This window comes from Artemia sp. Qi Xiang Cuo, chromosome 21 (genome assembly GCF_049724085.1).
Source record: "Artemia sp. Qi Xiang Cuo chromosome 21, ASM4972408v1, whole genome shotgun sequence".
Classification (NCBI taxonomy): Eukaryota; Metazoa; Arthropoda; class Branchiopoda; order Anostraca; family Artemiidae; genus Artemia; species Artemia sp. Qi Xiang Cuo.
This window is the reverse complement of record NC_142814.1, coordinates 15,387,036-15,406,442: the sequence shown is the minus strand read 5'-3', so window position 1 is coordinate 15,406,442 and position 19,407 is coordinate 15,387,036. Positions and strand designations below refer to the sequence as shown.

Here is a 19,407-nt window from a genome sequence, read left to right as displayed (position 1 = left end):
TGTAAGTTTTTGTGTGTGTGTGTGTAAGTTTTGCGTGTGGGTGTAAGTTTTTGTGTGTGTGTGTGTGTGTAAGTTTTTGTGTTTATAAGATTTTGTGTGTGTAATTATTGAAGTTTTTGTGTCTTTTTTAGTGTGTGTGTGTATAAGTTTTTGTTTGCCTTTAATTTTTAGTGTGCTTGTGTAAGTTTTTGTGTGTGTTTGTGTGTGTGTGTGTATTTTTTTCTGTGATGTTTGTAAGTTTTTTCGTGTGTTTGTTATTTTTATTGTGTATTTGTTTATTTTTTTTTTTGTGTTTTTTTGTTTTTTTGCGTTTTTGATAGTTTTTTTGTGTGTGTGTTATTTTTTTTTTGTATAATATATAGTATTTTGTTATATTTTTTTTGTGTGTTTGTTTTTGTTTTTTTGTTTTTTTGTTTATTTGTGTGTGTGTGTTATTGTGTTTTTGTGTTAGTTTTTGTGTGTGTGTGTGTGTGTATGTGTGTTATCTGTGTATGTGTGTGTGTGTGTGTGTGTGTGTATAAGTTTGGTTTTGTTTATTTTTTTACGTGTTTGTTTTAGTTTTCGTGTGTGTGTGTGTATGTGTGTTGTGGGGGTGTTGGTGTTTAGTTTTTGTGCGGTGTTTTTTGAGAGTTTTTGTGTTCATGTGTAAGTTTTTGTGTAGGTGTGAGTGAGAGTTTTTATTATATTGTGTGTGTGTTATTTTTTTCGTTTTTTATTTTGAGTTTTTTTTGTGTTCAGTGTTAATAGGGTTTTTATTTGTTTGTGTGTGTGTGTGTAATTTTTTTTGTGTGTGTAATTTTTGGCTTGTGTGTGTGTGTGTTTTCGTGTGTGTGTGTGTGTGTATGTTTTGTGTGTGTGTGTGTGTTTTTGTTTTTGTGTGATTGTAATTTTTTGTGTTATTTTAAGTTTTAGTGTGGTTTTGTTATTTTTTGTGTGTGTTTGTGGGTGTTTAAGTTTGTGTGTGTGTATGTGTGTGTGTATTTGTTTGAGTGTGTGTGTTATTTGTCGTGTGTGTGTGTTTTTTATTGGTCGTGTTCTTTTTTTATGTTTTGTGTGTGTAATAGTGTTCGTGTGTGTGTGTATTTTTTCTTGTTTGTATTTGTTTTTTGTGTGAGTGTGTGTGTGTGTAAGTTTTTGTGCGCGTGTTTTTGTGTTTTTTGTGTTAATTTTTAATTGTTTTTGTTTTTGTGTGTTTTCGTGTTTAAGTTTTTTTTTGTGTGTAAGTTTTGGAGTGTGTGTGTGTGTTTTCGTGTGTTTGTGTGTTTTAGTTTGTGTGTGTGTGTGTGTGTGTGTGTACGTTTTTGCGTGCATTTAAGTTTTTTTGCACATGCAAGTTTCTATTTGCTTTTGTAAGATTTTGTATGCTTTCAAAATCATAATTCTCTGAAAGGACACACCTATTAAAGTCAAAGAAATAAACTTCTGAACGGTCAAAATTAGCAAATTAACCATCCCTAATTATAGGTTTCAGTCAACACACACCTACGAATGGCTCAGAAATCCTGCTCAGAAAATTCAAAAAATATCAGCCCCCACCCACCCCAAATCAGAGGTTTCAGACATCACACACCTACGAAAGACTAAGAAATCTGGTTATGAAAAGTCAGAAATAGCAAATTACATATCCCAAATCATAGGTTTCAGACAACACTCACCTATGAACGGCTAAGAAACCTAGGTCAAATCAGTCAAAACCCGAAAACTAGTCACCAAAAAACATAGGATTTAGAAAACAAACACATCCGATAGGCTAATAAATACATCTCTGACCAGTCAAAAGTAGCAATCCATACACCCCAAATCATAGGTTTCAGACAATACACACAACTGAAAGACTAAGACATAAAAATCAGAAAAGCCTGAAAGAGCAATCCCACACATCCCAAATCATAGGTTTCAGACACCTCACACCTACGAAAGACTAAGAAATCCGATTATGAAAAGTCTGAAGTAGCAAATTACACATCCCAAACAATTGGTTTCAGACATCATTCACCTACTAAATACTAGAAAACCTTACTTCAGAAAAACCTGAAATAGCAAACTACACATCCCAAATCACAATGTTCTGACAACACATACCTATGAAAGGCTAAGAAACCTAGCTCAGAAAAGACGAAAATAGCAAACTACACATCCCAAATCATAGGTTTCAGACACTACACACCTATGAAAGACTAAGAAATCCAACTCAGAAAATCCCGAAATAGTAATTTACATATCCCAAATCATAAGTTTCAGACAGCATTCACCTGTGAAATACTAAGAAACCTTAGCTCAGAAAAGTCTGAAATAGCCAACTACTCATCCCAAACTCGAAGTTTCAGACAACAAACACCTATGAGAGACTAAGAATCCTAGCTCTGAAAAGTCCAAAAAGCAAACTACACCTCCCAAATCATAATTTTCTGAAAGGACACACATATGATAGGCTAAGAAATCTAGCTCAGAAAAGTCAAAAATAGCACAATAACCATCCCAAATCATAGGGTTCAGTCAACACACACCTACGAATGGCTAAGAAATCCAGCTCAGAAAAGTCAAAAAAATAGCACCCCACACATCCCAAATCATAGGTTTCAGACACCACACACCTACGAAAGACTAAGAAATCCGCTTATGAAAAGTCGGAAATAGCAAATTACATATCCCAAATCATAGGTTTCAGACAACACTCACCTATGATCGGCTAAGAAAACTAGCTCAGAAATGTCAAAAATAGCAAACTATTCATCCCAAAATATAGGTTTCAGACAACAAACACCTATGAAAGGCTAAGAAATCCAGCTCAGAAAAGTCAAAAGTAGCAATCCACCCATCCCAAATCATAGGTTTCATACAACACACACCTATGAAAGACTATGAAATCCAGCTCAGAAAAGTCTAAAATAGCAAACTACATATCCCAAATCATCGGTTTCAGTCAACACACACCAAAGAAAGACTAAGAAACCTAGCTCAGAAAAGTCAAAAATAGCAAACTATTCATTCCAAACTATTGGTTTCAGACAACATTCACCTACGAAATACTAGAAAACCTTAGCTCAGAAAAGCCTGAAATAGCAAACTATACACCCCAAATCATAATTTTCTGACAATGCATACCTATGAAAGTCTAAGAAATCCAGCTCAGAAAAGCCTAAAATAGCAAACTACACATCCCAAATCATAGGTTTCAGACACCACACACCTATGAAAGACTAAGAAATCCATCTCAGAAAAGTAAAAAATAGCAAACTACATATCCCAAATCATAAGTTTCACTCAAGACACACAAAAGAAATGCTAAGAAACCTAGCTCATAAAAGACTGAAATATCAAACTACTCATCCCAAACTCTTGGTTTCAGACATCATTCACCTACGAAATACTAGGGAACCTTAGCTCAGAAAAGCCTGAAGTAGCAAACTACACATCCCAAATCATAGGTTTCAGACAACACCCATCAACGAAAGACGGGTGCTCGGGGAGAGCCTGTGAGGGTCTGTGGGTCCCTTGGGGGTGGGTGGTCCTTTGGGTGCTGGGGGGGCCATTGGGGGCCGGGGGGTGGGGATTTGGGGTCCGGGGTTGGCATTTGGGGGTCTGGGTGGGCGTTGGGGGGCCGGGGTGCAATTGGGGGTCGGGTGGAGGCCCTTTGGGACCCCATTGGTCCTTTGGGTGCTGGCTGTGCCTTTGGGGGGCCCGGGGATGGCCTTTGGAGGTCTGGGTGGGCCTTTGGGGGCGCCGGTGGCCCTTTGGGAGCTTGGGGGGCCTTTGAGTGTCCGGGGGGGGGGCAGTTGGGGGCCTGGGGGACATTTGGGGACCGGTGGAGGGCCTTTGGGAGCTTGGGGGGCCTTTGAGGACCGGGGGTTCCTTCGGGGTTGGGGTAGGAGGATTGGAACCCTTTGGGGTTGGGTTAGAGGACCTCACAACACTGTTCAAATGAAACTTGTGTATTATAACGACCACAGAGTTTCACCATTAAATTCTCTTCTAAAATCTCTTCAAAAATCTTCTTTTAAAATGTCTCTATCTGTTTCGCCGAAATAGTTCCATAACCTGTCTAAAACGGTTTCGCCCAAATAATCCCTAAACGCAAATTCAGCGTGTTCCTTTGTTATTGGCATCTCTGCGCTAACGCATTTCAAATTAATAGGAAACCTATCGCGCACTAAAACAATTCATCGCTAAGATGTTTCTTGCCTAATTGTTCCCATGGCCTTTGGTTATTAATATCTTTTGGAGTTCGACCAGTAGAACTGTTCCCGAGGCAAAGACATTAATGATTTGGATCTATTCCTGGAGAATCGTTTCTAGGCGGAAATTTTTAAAGTCTGACAGATGATTTCATTGATTGATTGATCTGTCAAGAAAAGGGAAATTAATTTGTTGTTTCTAAGGGGAATTATTGATTCACGATAGGTGGATTGAGGTCGACAGCACAGGTGTTCTGACACGTGACAGGATCATGTTTCTTATAGTTCTCACAGTAAGAAAGTTCGTTTTTTTTCAAATTCTCATTGACAAAAACCATAAAAACATACAAAAATGAGTGAAAGTTCATGTTTTTCAAATTCTCACTGACAAAAACCATGAAAAATGCAATAAATGTGAGACAATTCCTGGTTTTTCAAGTGAGAAAATTCCTGTTTTTTCATTCTCAGTGAGAAAACCATAAACCACGTGGTGCTGTCACGACTCAATAAGGCATCTCTACTCGTGTTTAGGCGGTGGTAGTTTACCACTTAAATAGGGAGGGGCAGCTTTCAAATATCAAAGCACTGTGGTAAATTTCTATCACTAGCGTAAAGAGCGATGTTTTGACGGGGTGACAGCCTCCTCTATCCTTGGCAAAATCCTATTTGGTTGTGTAAAGTCCATGCTCCTAGATTAAACCTTACTCTTAATTCATTGTCGTACCAAAGTTAAATTTCAGCAAAAAGAGTCAGCTATCCTCATATTTATAATAGCCCTGAATATGAAAGTAAAAAAATATATCAATTTAATAGCATTTTTTTTTTCAGATGAACACAAAGACTAAAATTCAAATGAAATAGATTTTCCTACACGTAATAAGAGCAGAGTGTTTGCTGCTCGTGTTTAAATGCTTCAAGAATGAACACTAAACACCAAAACAGTCCGATAAAAAGTTCTAATTTCTTATCAAAATAGTTCAAGAATGAAAATTTTAATCGAACTGCATACAGTTTATCTCAAAATACCCTAAAAGTAACGAAAAAGAAAAATCTGTTTTTCCTGCCACCCAGAAGAACTAAAATCTTTTTAAAACAAACTTTTTAAAATTTAAATTTTTAGATTTATTTGTTTATCAGAGTCGATATTATATACAGAGTTACTAATTTTGAAAAGTGAAGATATTAGTACGACTGTAAGAAATGGATAAAAATATTTTTTTATTTTTTTTTGTGTCCCCCCTCCCTAAAAATCCTTTTTAACCCCCCCCCCCGAACAAAAAAATCAACAGCCCCAATTCTAGGCTTCTACCAATAAAAGCACTTGAAAAGAAGACATCTCACCTTTATTACATACTTATGGTGACTTTTACAAAATTAGGCCCTTTTTAATTCTCACAATGTCAGTATATGTTAGCTTATGAAATTCTTTTGAGACAGACCTGCTAAGTATGTTATCGGCTTGTTATTTTACGGGCGCCCGCACTTAGGAATAAATAGCTATGCAATACAATTTCGTAATTGTTCTCCGTTAAAATTGGGCCTCTTGATAAACATTTATTATGGAAGATTCTTAGCAGATTGTTTGAAATATTAAAGATTCAGATTTTTTCAATTTGAATATAAAGAGTTTTTAAATCTGTAAGCCATTGTCGGAATAAAGGGAAACCAAAGAGTATGGATGGTAAGTCAACCCGTCAATATAAACATTAAAAAATAAGGTTATATGATTTGTGCGAACTTAGGACAACCTTTCATAGGCAGCGCAATAGCGCTGCCTAAGTAAAGAACGATGTTGGTACAATGTATTGTTCTTTTTTGTTGTTTTTTTTTTCCATACCCGGGCACTTCGTATCGAAGGAGTTGTCGTAGAAACTTTGAAAAGGGCTCATTCGATTGGAAATTGGAGTGGCTAGTGCCTTTTTTAATAATCAAAAGTTATTGGAGGGCAACTATCCTCCCCCCCCACGCCCATCATTCCCCCAAACACATCCAATAAAAATTTTGAGATAGCCATTTTGTTCAGCGTTGTTGATTTCCAGACAAAAAATATGTTTTTGAGGGGGATACTCCCCCACAACCCTCGGGGCAAGGGTTTTAAGTTATGCCCTGAGGGTATACAAGAACGATGTTGGCACAATGTATTATTTATTGTTTTTTTCCTTTAGAGCAGGGCACTTCGTATCGAAGACGTTGTCGTAGAAACTTCGAAAAAGGATTATTTGACTGGAAATTGGAGTGGCTTGTGCCCTTTTTAATAGTCCAAAGTCATTGGAAGGCAACTAACACCCCCTCCACGCCCATCATTTCCCGAAACACATCCAATCAAATCTTTGAGATAGCCATTTTGTTCAACGTAGTTTTAAGTTCTGTCAATTAGGTCTTTGGGGATGACAACCCCCTCACAGCCCTTAGGGCAAGGGTTGTAAGTTTTGCTCTGGGGGCATATAATTTTTTATTGAAATCTTTGTCTTAGAAACTTGAAAAAGGGCTCATTCGATTGGAAATTTAAAGGTCTAGTTTCCTTTTTAATACTCGAAAGTGATTTGAGGGCAACTAACCCTCCTCTCACGCCCACCATTTCCCTAAACACATCCAATCAAAATATTTAGATAGCCATTTTGTTCAGCGTTGTTGATTTCCAGATAGAAATTATGTTTTTGAGGAGGTTACTGCCCCACAGCCGTCAGGGCAAGGGTTGAAAGTTATGCCCTGCGCGCATATAAGGTTTTTATAGAAAGTGTTGTCGTAAAAACTTCAAAAAGGGCTCATTTGATTGGAAATTTAAATGGCTAGTGTCCTTTTCAATATTCGAAATTGATTGAAAGACAACTAATACCCCTTCCACGCCCACCATTTCTCCAAACGCATCCAATCAAAATTTTGAGATAGGCATTTTGTTCTACGCAGTTTAAAGTTCCGGAAATTATACCTTTGAGCAGGACACTCCCCCCAGAGTCTTTAGGGCAAGGGTTATATGTTACGCCCTGGGGGCATATAAGGTTTTATTGAAATCTTTGTCGTAGAAACTTCAAAAAGGGCTCATTCAATTGGAAATTTAAAGTACTAGTGCCCTTTTTAATAGTCAAAAGTGAGTGGAGAGTAATTAACCCCCCTCTCACGCCCAACATTTCCCCAAAAATATTCAATCAAAGTTTAGAGACAGCCGTTTTGTTCAACTTAGTTGTAAGTTCTGGAAATTATGTATTTAAGAATGAAAAAACCCCCAGAGCCCCAAAGGCAAAGGTTTTAAGTTATGCCCTGGGGGTATATAAGGTTTTTATAGATAGAGTTGTCATAAAATTTCAAAAGGGGCTCATTCAATTGGAAATTGAGAGGGCTAGTGCCCTTTTTAATAGTTGAAAGTGATTGGAGGGTAACTAACCCCCCTCTCACACGCACCATTCCTCCAAACGCATCCAATCAAAATCTTCAGATAGCCATTTTGTTCAACGTAGTAGAAAGTTCTGGAAATTAGGTCTTTGAGGATGAAACCCCCCCCCGCAGCCCTCAGGGTAAGGGTTGTAAGTCATGCCCTGGGGGCATATAAGGTTTTTATTGAAAGGGTTGTCGTAGAAACTTCAAAACGGCTCATTTGATTGGAAATAGAAAGGGCTAGTGCCATATTTGATAGTCGAAAGTGATTGGAGAGCGACTACCGCCCCTGTAACGCCCACCATTTCCCCAAACACATCCAATCAAAATTTTGATAGAGCCATTTTGTTTAACGTAGTTGAAAGCTCTGGAAATTAGGTCTTAGAGGATGACAACCACCCTAACAGCCCTTAGGGTAAGGCTTGTAATTTATGCCGTGGGGGCATATAAGGTGTTTATAAAAAGCGTTTTCGTTTCAAAAAGGGCTCATTCGATTGGAAATTAGAAGGGCTTGGGCCCTTTTTAATAGTCGAAAGTAATTGGAAGGCTTGATATTTTTATAGTAAAGATTCATGTGGGTATTATGTATTATTTTATTTTTTGTTGTTGTTGTTGTTTAGACCAGGGCCCTTCGTATCGAGGGAGTTGTCGTGGGAACTTCGAAAAGGGTTCATTCGATTTAAAATTGAAAGGGCTGATGCCTATTTTAATAGTCGAAAGTGATTGGAGGGCAACTAATTCCCCTACCACGCCCACACTCTCATTTGCCCATTATGTTTAAAAACTAAATGGTGCCTTGAGATTAAATCCAAATACACTGTTTTAATGCTGATTCCCAATAAGACATATCAGTAGTATCCCAAGAACGACTGAGGGTATTATGTTCAGACTTTCGGGGCTACTTCTGCTCTTAAAATTTAACCAAATCAAAATAGCAGAAGTGCATCCAAGCTATCAAAGAAAGTAAACAGATTTTTTTGGGAATGGTATAAAGTTTTCCATTTCAGGTCAACTAAAGGAGGTATGAAACTAAATTAAACACTACTTTTTGTGTTCAGATTTTTAAAAGGGTGTATTCTATTAAAAATTGCTGAAAATTTTTCTCCACCATACAAATAGCAGGCCAAACTATAAAGTCTTAAAAAAAGAAAAGCATTATCTTCTTTTTGCCTTAAAAGACTATCTCAATATAAAACGAACAGAAATTAATTAAAAAAAACTTTTCCCACAAAATAAGTTTTTCAAAGAAAAGTAAAGAACTCCATTAAACCAAAAATGAGCAAAAAAAAAAAATCAAATAATCTACCAAGCGTGAAACTACCACAAATCAGCATCAGTAAATAAATGAAAGCCACGACGAACAAAAATTACAATAAATAACCGAGTCAAACTCGAAACGAGCAGAAATTAACGTAAGTTGGGCTCAAAACCCCTATGCCTTGCCAAGGCAAGAACAAAATTTGCACTTTACTTAAAAAAATACAAATGAATTTGCATTGTCAGTTTTATACACACATACTGATATTTAGTAATCAAAATGTTAATATTATTTGATTTATTAAAGTTATGAAAGTAAAAACATCTAGCCACTCGGCTAGGACAAAAAACAAAATATGTCTTATATTAAATACTTTTTAATAGATGATACGATCAATTTGACGATAGAACCACTTGACACAACTTAAAAAAATGCAAATGAAGAACCGTTTTCTGACTTGCCCTAACATTCACGCACATGCGACGTGCACACAAAAGACCCACGTTAGGTTTGTCTCATGTGATTCTGGTCACTGCACGTCCTGCATGCAGTCATCGTTTGTAATTCCACTGATAAAATAGTTCGGAGTAACGAATTGTAAGGAAGAAGTGACTCGGCTCAGTAGTATCAATAGATACATCAAAAGAATTGACTTTTTATATTGATTCCAAATATATAAGATTCATGAAGTTTAATGTTACCTATCAAAAACTACGAGACTGAGAAAATTTGCCTGATTTTTGAAAAAGAGGGGAAACACCACCTAAAAGTCGAATATTCCTAATAAAAATCACACCAGCAGATTCAGCGTCTGAAAACGATTAGAAATTATATAAAAACAAGTTTTTTCAACTGAAATTAAGGAGCTACATTAAAACTTAAAACGAACAGAAATTACTCCTTACACGAGGGGCCTGCTCCCTCCTCAACCCCCCGCTCTTTGCACTAAATTTGACTTTTTCTCCTATTTTGCTAAGAACGACTCCGGAAACACAAGGACCGTTTCATTTGAATAAGAAGCTTTTAAAAGTACTAAAAAACTTTAGAGTGAAGAGTGAGGGATTGAGGAGGGGGGAAACCCCTACAAATACACAATAATTTCTGTTCGTTTTAATTTTTTCTGTTGATCCTTACTTTTAGTTGAAAAAACTTGCTTTTTTATTAATTTAATAGGAAGCGACGAGTCTCTGCATTTTTTCGGTTTCATCCTATAAAACAAATATTCATGGATTTGAGACAAAGCTCAGTTGGTCACAAATCAAAAGCTGATTGACTGATCCGATCTGATCACAGACCAGATCATTGTACTCAATAAAAATGGGATGACAACGAGAATGATCATTGTCTTAATCAAAAGATGCCCCCCCTCCAATAATGTGGAGAAAAAAATAGTATACATACCATGCCCTTTGACTATCTAAATATGAACCCCTCTTGCCCCCCCCATCCCCCAATAAAAATGCTGGAGATTCGCCCCTGCCAGAGACTGGCCATCCAGTCCTCACTTCATAAGCATAAACCCGCTGGCTTATTTTAAAAGTTAATCATTCCGGTATCATTTAAAGAGCATAAATAGAGGTTCCTTGAGGCCAGATCCCCCCATTTGGATTAATATATACATGTTGCGCCTCTTTTGACTTGTAGTCCTTTAGAAGTCCATCAGAAACAAGCTTGATTTTACATAAAAGTGCCTAAACTAAAAGGTGACAAGTGCGCATTGCAAAAATCGTAAACTAAAAATATAAAAATACATACTAAAAATTCTGAGCTCGTTGACTATAAATTTGAGAAACTCTTGGAAAGGCCCGTTTGTGGTCTACTGAAAACGAGATGTAAAAAAAAAAAAAGGAACACACTAGTCGTTTCCTATGAACAACATTTCAATGATTAAATTTTTTTGACAAACACGTTTTACTATTTTGAAAACACTCAATTTTTGTCGCTGTTTTCTTCGGTTCAAATCCACTCCTTCCAAATAAGTAAGATACCAATTGGTTAAAAAAAAATTTCAGCAGAGGCAACCTATTCAATTTTCAATAAAGGACGAACTAAAATCTCGTCTTTTTTTGGGGGGGGACAAACAAACCTTGGTTTGGCTAATTTCTACTCGTTTTCAGTTTTAACGCATTGCTCGTTGTAATTCCTGTTCGTCTGTTCATTTCTTTACTGATACTCATTTATGTTAATTTTAAGTTTGATACCATATTAGGAAATTTATACTCGATTTAAGTTTTAATATGCCTTTTACTATTCGCTAGTAACGGTATTTTTACTTCGTATTTTCTTTGTCAAAAGAGATATCTGGATACGGTAATTTTTTACAATATTTTTTTTATTCCAGCTTAGGCTAGGGAAATAAAATACAGTCAACATGTAAATTAGGCCTTCCTCTAAAAAAGTGAAAAAAAATAAAGAATTTCATAAATGAATAGACGCCCTAAGTAAAGAATTTCAAACCAAAATAAATAGTACAGTATTTTTCCCTTTTCACCTGGATTGGAGGGGGAAGTCAGAACTACCATTGGGCTGAATAATACAAAATTAGCAGCATTATTTAGTTCTCATTTAACTATTTACCGTATTTATACAATTATATCCATGTAAATACCAAGTGACTTTTAAGTAAATATTAAGGTTAAAAACCCGTATCTTGTTTAATAAAAATATGCTAGTGATAATCACCCCCCTCCCCGTAGATCGTGTCTGGTACCCTTATGAACATTTAAAGCAAGTCACTTTTTACCAAAATTATAACAAGTAATTTCCATTGATAAGAGGTTTTCTTCTTCCACTTTCTACTAAATTTTTAAATGTTTATGAAAAAATGTAGGTCTTTCATCAATTAATTATTAGCTAATAATATCGTATTAGTCAATAAGTCAATAGACCTTTGTATTTATTAAACAAAAAAACAAGTTTTTTTTAACTGAAAGTAAGAAGCGACATTAAAACTTAAAAGGAACAGAAATTATTCCGTATATGAAAGGGGCTGTCCCCTCCTCAACGCCTGGCTCTTTACACTAAAGTTTTTCATTGTTTAAAAAAAATAAAGTTGTGAAGCAGAGTCAAGCTTTAGCGTAAAGAGCGAGGCGTTGAGGAGGGGACAGACCCTTTTATATACGGAATAATTTCTGTTTGTTTTAAGTTTTAATGTCGCTCCTTACTTTCAGTTAAAACAAACCTATTTTTTTAATTTAATTTCTGAACTTTTTTGAATTAATGCAGCTCGTTCTTCCCGCTCACCGCACATGAATAATTAAAACGAAATTTACATATTGATTTTACTTCTTTTTTTTGGCAAAATAGCTTTCTCGAAATTTTGTTCTGACTTAACTTACGAATTAACTTACGTATTGAACTTCTATATTCGTACATTTTTATTACGTATATTAGGGAGTTCGTCCCCTAGTCAATACCTCGCCGTTTACGCTAAAGTTTGAATTTTGTTCGAGTCACAAAACCCTGAATCACAAAGGCCGTTTAATTAGAATAGATAACTCTTTTGAAAGTACTAAACAAAACTTTACAGTAAAAAGTAAGATATTGACATGGGGGCGAGCCCCCTCATATACACAATAGTTTCTGTTCGTTTTAAGTTATAATGTTGCTCCTTACTATCAGTTGAAAAAAAACTAGTTTTTTATTTAATTTCTGATCGTTTTTCAAATAATGCTGGGAAATCCGGCGCCCCCTTCATAGAAAAGTCCTTTGTCCCAAGGAAACATCCTTAATTGAAAGATTCTCCCCCTTAACCCCCTAATCCGATCCCCCCCACCAGAAGAAAATCGCTCCTGTAAACGTCTGTATACTTCACACTAACCAATACTATTTGTAAACAATGGGCAAAGTTCATGATTTGCAGCCCTTCCCCCGGGAACTTTGGGGGATTAAATCATCCTAAAAGACATATTTATTAAATTTTCAACTATCCTGAACAAAATGGCTCTCTCAAAATTTTGATTGGTGACTTCGGGAAAAAATTAGCGTGGGAGGGGGCCAAGTTGCACTCCGATTTTTATGTCACTTAAAAAGGGCACTAGAACTTTTAGTTTCCGTTCGAATGAGCCCTCTCACTATATTTTAGGACTACTGGATTTATACGATCACCCCTGGGAAAATAAAAAAACAAACAAACAAACAAATAAACACGCATCCGTGATCTTTCTTCTGGCAAAAAATACAAAATTCCACATTTTTGTAAATAGGAGCTTGAAACTGCTATAATAGGGTTCTCTGATTCGCTGAATCTGATGGTCTCGGTTTCATTAAACTGCTATGACTTCTAGGGGTTGTTTCCCCCTTTTTTCGAAAATAAGGTAAATTTTCTCAGGCGCATAACTTTAGATGGGTAGACTAAACTTGAAATTAGCATAAAAATCTTATTCTTTTGATGTATCTATTGATATCAAAATTTAGTTTTTTAGAGTTTCGGTTACTATTGAGCCGGGTCGCTCCTTACTTACAGTTCGTGACCACGGACTGTTTGAAATGTGGATTTAAGTGCTCAAGCGGAAATCCTGAAACCCCTTAAACTCTACCAAGGACTTTAATTTTACAATTTGATTCCAATGATATAAGTAAAATAAGAGCATATATTAATATGATATGGAGATTGTATAAGCCGGTGATTCAATATTTTAACCAACACTCTTGTCAACTTGCTACCCATCAACACAACCCAACGGAGTGTCTTTGTGTTTCTTAGCCGAAACTTTAAAGCTTTTAAAGTTTTTTGGGTGGGGGTAGGGGGTACCGGCAGATGGTCCATAAATGGAATCTACTTTGGGACAATTAAAATTAGCTGACTATACTGTTTATGTGGATTTTTTTTAATTTTAGTAAACTATAGACCAGCTGATATGCATAACAGATCTCAATGTTTATGTTAATCATCTTATAGCATTATAAGATCTAGTATATACCTTATAACATATTTTTTCAACATGATTGGACCTCACGCCATTTGAAGATTCTGAATCCCATTAACCTCATCAAAAATTTAAGTTAAAAATTAAACTTTGAACTTTCGAAGAAAGAAGACTTGCGGGAATAAGATCCAGATAAATAAGGCTCCAAGAATGAAGCGTACACCCCCTTCCTGCAATTGTCCCAGACATAAGAGTTAGAAACCAAGTGTATTAGATAATTTTGTGATTCCAACTTATGGATATATCTTAATTTAAACATGGTATAAATGGTATCTATCTGTATATCTTGGTATCATGGTATCTATGGTATATCTTAATTTAAACAGAAAATTGTATTTAAAAAAGTACAAAGTTTGATAGAAATATGTTTTTTTTTTTTTTTAATTGGGAGTTCCAGGTAATAGCTTTAGACATCAATTTTGTTTATCCAGACTAAACTGATTGACAAGAATGGTTCTATTTTTTTTTTTTTTTTGCCAGAGACAGTCATGTTGTTCTCTTGCAGATGTTTGCAGATTGGTCATATTTCAGTTCAGCACCACGGTTCGGATTACACATCGTTAAATTCGATTTCCCCGCCATCATGAAATAGACAAGTATAAGAGGAGTTCTAAGAGGAGGAAATCTATTTCGATTTTGTTCCAAGAAAATGTGTTCCAAGATTATTATTAATTAAAATGAAAGATTAATTAAATGAAAATATCTTGAATGTAGACCAAGGTAAGCTGAACCATGAAAGTGGCAAGATTAGAAAAAAAAATAAATAAAGATCCTTCAGAGCCATTGCTCGAATTGAAGTTTCACGGGCTAAGTTTTTTGTTTTTTTAAAGGGACAAGTAGAAAGTTTGTCGCCCTAAAATGAATCAGTCATCTGTTCTACCACTGTTTACTGTTACTAGAGAGCGACTCGAACTTCAATTCACGTTCTCCGGAGGCGAGTCCTGCGGCACTGTACTGTAGGAACTAGTGACAAGATATGAAAGTTTTATTATTTCGAATATTTTAATCATTTTTTTTTGCGTGTTTGAGAGAGAGAAAAAAAATATGGAGAGACAAAGAGAAAGAAAGAGAGAAGGAAATTAAAATGAACTGAAATATGGGGGGGCCTATCCACCTCACCAACCCCATTTTTTTTAATATAAATATTGAATCCCCCCCTCATTCTTTGAGAACTAACGCTCTAGCACAATAACAATGACACAACAGTTTTGTTGTCACCATACCTTAAATATAGAAGAGAATATAAAATATAGAATAGAAGAATATTTATATATTCTACATGTTCTTATAAAATATGAAATATAATGAATTTTGACGCATTGTTGGACAAGGTAGCAATCACAATTCAAATATGTCGGTAGTTAATTTAATTGTTTTTAAATTAGGTAGTTGTAGCTAGTTTAATTGTAGTTAATTAATCTCTGTATTGTAATTTCCCTCCGTTCTCAAATGCTTCAAGAAAAAAACGATAGTGAATCTTGTCAATTTTAAATGCTACTTTTACAATTCTACTTCACATACCAATTTTCTCGTCTACTTCATATGCAATTTTATCGCATGTACATAAAACATAAATGTAGAATATATAAAATATTCTATATGCAAAATATTCATACAATACGATAATTCATAAAATATATAATTTTCATAAAATATTAAATATTCTGAATATTTTATATGTTCTTAAATATAAAATATAGAATAGATGCGCGTTTGCTTTTAACAATACAATTTTCAGTTCAAAGATTTTAGACGACAATCAGTGAATAAAGTGTTGGCATTTACCATCTGACTATATTTACTGAATTCAAAATTGCTTTCATTTAAACACTAGTAGAACCTTGCTGCAAAAAGAATAGGGTTGGGGAGGGGGCGTCCAATATATAAGGTAATTTACATGTGTTTTAAATGTTAATGTCGCTCTTTAGTTTCATTTGAAAATATTTACTGAATTCAAAATTGCTTTCATTTAAACACTAGTAGAACCTTGCTGCAAAAAGAATAGGGTTGGGGAGGGGGCGTCCAATATATAAGGTAATTTACATGTGTTTTAAATGTTAATGTCGCTCTTTAGTTTCATTTGAAAAAAAACATTTTAAAAACTTTATTTTATTCCAAGTAAAACTGGGGGCAATTCACAAACATATTTAACAAGTTTCTACTAAAAGAAAAAAATAACTGTTTCTAATTTTGCCATATCATAAATTTGAAAGTGTTTGAACCTTTAGGAGTTTTAAAAATATCCAAAATCATTTATGATTTCATGATTTAAGTGATATGATAAATGCCATTTTCTATCTTAGGCAATAAACTTAAGACGTCATGAATATGCAAAATATGCAAAATGCAATGCAAATTATATGCAATGAATATGCAAAATCAAAGGACTATTTGGTCAAAGTTTCCTTACCATTTTCGTAGAGTCGGAAGAAACCTAAACGTTAATCCATATTAAAAATGTTATACACTGTAGACAGACCGAAACTAACACTTTCTTGATTAGACATAGATTCGAACCAGAGTCCGTGTTCGTCTCGGGAAAGGATGGGAACGAGAACGTTCTATTTTAAACACAGGAGAAATTCCTAGCTGAAATATTTGAGGTGAATCAAGTACACGCTCTCATTTCATAGATGGGGCCAAAAAGATTTGTTCCAATATTTTAGAGAAGAAAAAATTAACGTGGTCAAGTACATTATACTAACAGCATATACGATTAGTTACGGTACGCTATGTAATAGGGGGAACTCCGGAACTTAAATTTGACTTTTTATTAGTGTAACACTTTGGTAGAGTTTTCTTTAGATTTACTAGAGATAAGGAGAGACTCAACTTTAGCCGTGAAGGGATCCCAGAATACGTCGTTAAACATTTCGGGCGATAGTGAATATTGAGTTTATAAAGCCATTGCGAATTACATAGCAAAGAAAAAAGAATATTGAGTCTTCAAAGCCATTGCAAATTACATTGCAAAACAAAAGAATATTGAGTCTCCAAAGGTATTGCGAATTAAATTATGAAAAAAAGAATACTGAGTCCCTAAAGCTATTGCGAATTACATTGCGAAAAAAAGAATATTGAGTCTCTAAAGCCATTGCGAACTACATTATGAAAAAAAGAATATTGAGTCCCTAAAGCCATTGCGAATTGCATTGCGAAGCGGATAAGGAAGAGGATGGCAATCTTTGACGAGTACCGTCAAAGATTTTGGCAACAAAGGTCTTTAAATTTTCGATTTTCTTGTCACGTAAAAAGTAAAATTCAACCAAAATTGACAATTTTAGAAAAATTTGAACCAGGCTTTTAAAACCATCAGAATTATTCCTGAGGAAGCTGGAGGAGACAGCTTGGCAGATTTCTGGCTTCCGGTACCTAAAATGTAATTCCAAATATAAGAACGACTGTACAGTGAGCAAGATCCGTTGACCCCCAAATGTTTTGGCGAGTAACACCTCTGGTCTTGATGGGGGTACATAAGTAGATTAAACAGACAGCTGATGCAGAAATAAGAATATTTCTCTATAAGACAGTGAGATCAACTTTTTTTTTTTGATATAGTGATATATTTATTTAATTAAATTTAACTCTCTGTATGTTTTGTTATCTCTGTATGTTGGCTAAATCTCAATGTAGCTTCCCGAAACATTTAAGAAAGTCTAGCCAGCATCATTAAAGAAAATAATAATATCAATAATGCTTAACATATAACAGCTTCACAAGCATGTTGCAATTAAAAAAGTGAAGACTAATCTCCTAAAACAATAAAAGAAATCAGGGGAATAAAACTGAAAGATAGCTTTAATTCCAAAGACTAGCATAATTAAAACTAAAAATATATTAACTTAATTGCATTAGCGTTCCAGAAGACAATTATACCAAGGCCATAGCTTCTTTTTTAAGTTTTAGTGTCTGGAATATGACTGAGTTCCAACACTATACTCAAAAATGAGAATTTTAATCTCTTATTAAAATTAAGATTTAATTTCAATTTAGTTGAAATTTTCTCGTCTTGTGCTTCTAGTGTTGTAAAATATGTTGTAAAAAGTGTTGTAAAAAAAAATGAAGTTTTTTTTGTTTTCTTTTTTTCTTGTGAATCGGGTAATGTGTTGTAGGCTACCATTGGAAATAAGTTTTGACAAATACTGAAGCCGAAGTGTATTTTCATCACAATGATATTGGCCCTTTATTAGTTTTGCCAGACTGAGAAAAAAATATTTAGTCCCTAAAGCCGCTGCCCAAAGCGCCTGAAGTTTTGCCAGCTTGTGAAAAATAATATTAAGTCCTTAAAGCCACTGCACAAAGCGCCTGACTTCCAACATTATACTAAAATAAATCAGACTGATAATCTCTAAAATTAAGATTTAATTTAAGAGTAAATCTTGGAGTTTTCACGCCTTATAAATCTAGTGTCTCAAAATAAATAAAGCGTTTTTTTTTGTTTTGTTTTTGTAAATCGGGCAATGTGTTGTACTACTGGGAATAGGTTTTGACAAATATTGAAGCCAAACTGTATTTCCATCAAAATGATATTGGCACTTCATTAGTTTTGCCAGTCGGTGAAAAAGAATATTAAATCCCTAAAGTCGCTGCACAATGCACCTGAAGTTTTGCCAGTCTGTGAAAAAGAATATAAAACCCCCAAAGCCACTGCAATGCACCTGAAGTTTTGCCAGTCTGTAAAAAAGAATATTAAGTCCCTAAAGCCACTGCAAAAAGCGCCTGAAGTTTTGCCAGACTGTGAAAAAGAATATTAAATCCCCGAAGCCCTTGCACAATGCGCTTGAAGTTTTGCCAGTCTGTGAAAAAGAATATTAAATCCCTAAAGCCACTGCACAATGCGCCTGAGGTTTTGCCAGTCTGGGAAAAAGAATATTAAGTCCCTAGAGCCGCTGCAAAAAGCGCCTGAAGTTTTGCCAGACTGTGAAAAAGAATATTAAATCCCCGAAGCCCTTGCACAATGCGCCTGAAGTTTTGCCAGTCTGTGAAAAAGAATATTAAATCCCTAAAGCCACTGCACAATGCGCCTGAGGTTTTGCCAGTCTGTGAAAAAGAATATTAAATCCCTAAAGCCGCTGAAAAAAGCGACTGACTTCCAATGTTGTACTAAAAGAAAATCAGAATGATAATCTCTAAAATTAAAATTTAATTTAAGAGTAAATCTTGGAGATTTCACGCCTTATAAATCTAGCGTCGCAAAATAAATAAAGCGTTTTTTTCGTTTTTTTTGTGAATCGGGCAATGTGTTGTACTATGTACTATGTATGTACTATGGAACAAGGTTTTGACAAATATTGAAGCCAAACTGTATTTCCATCAAAATGATATTGGCACTTCATAAGTTTAGCCAGTCTATGAAAAAATATTAAATCCCCAAAGCTACTACACATTGCGCCAGAAGTTTTGCCAGGCAGTGAAAAAGAATATTAAATCCCTAAGGCCGCTGCAAAAAGCACCTGAAATTTTCCCAGTCTGTGAAAAATAATATTATAATCCCTAAAGGCGCTGCATAATGCGGCTAAAATTTTTCCAGTCTGTGAAAATGAATATTAAATCCCTAAGGCCGCTGCACAATTCGCCTGAAGTTTTGCCAGTCTGTGAAAAACAATATTAAATCTCTAAAGCCGCTGCACAATGCACTTGAAGTTTTGCCAGTCAGTGAAAAAGAATATTAAGT

The 19,407-nt window shown here is 35.1% G+C and overlaps 1 protein-coding gene across 6 annotated transcripts in view; it reads right to left on the bottom strand.

Annotated features, from left to right (window-relative positions):
• The window catches only part of LOC148939273 (uncharacterized), a 280,313-nt gene extending 264,052 nt beyond the window's left edge, over positions 1–16,261 (bottom strand). For all 6 annotated transcript variants that reach the window (XM_089106654.1, XM_089106655.1, XM_089106657.1 and 3 more), the window contains exon 1: positions 16,144–16,261. The gene's annotated coding sequence lies outside the window, so the exon portion shown is untranslated. The remainder of the gene's footprint in view (positions 1–16,143) is intronic.
• Positions 16,262–19,407: the final 3,146 nt, after the last annotated feature.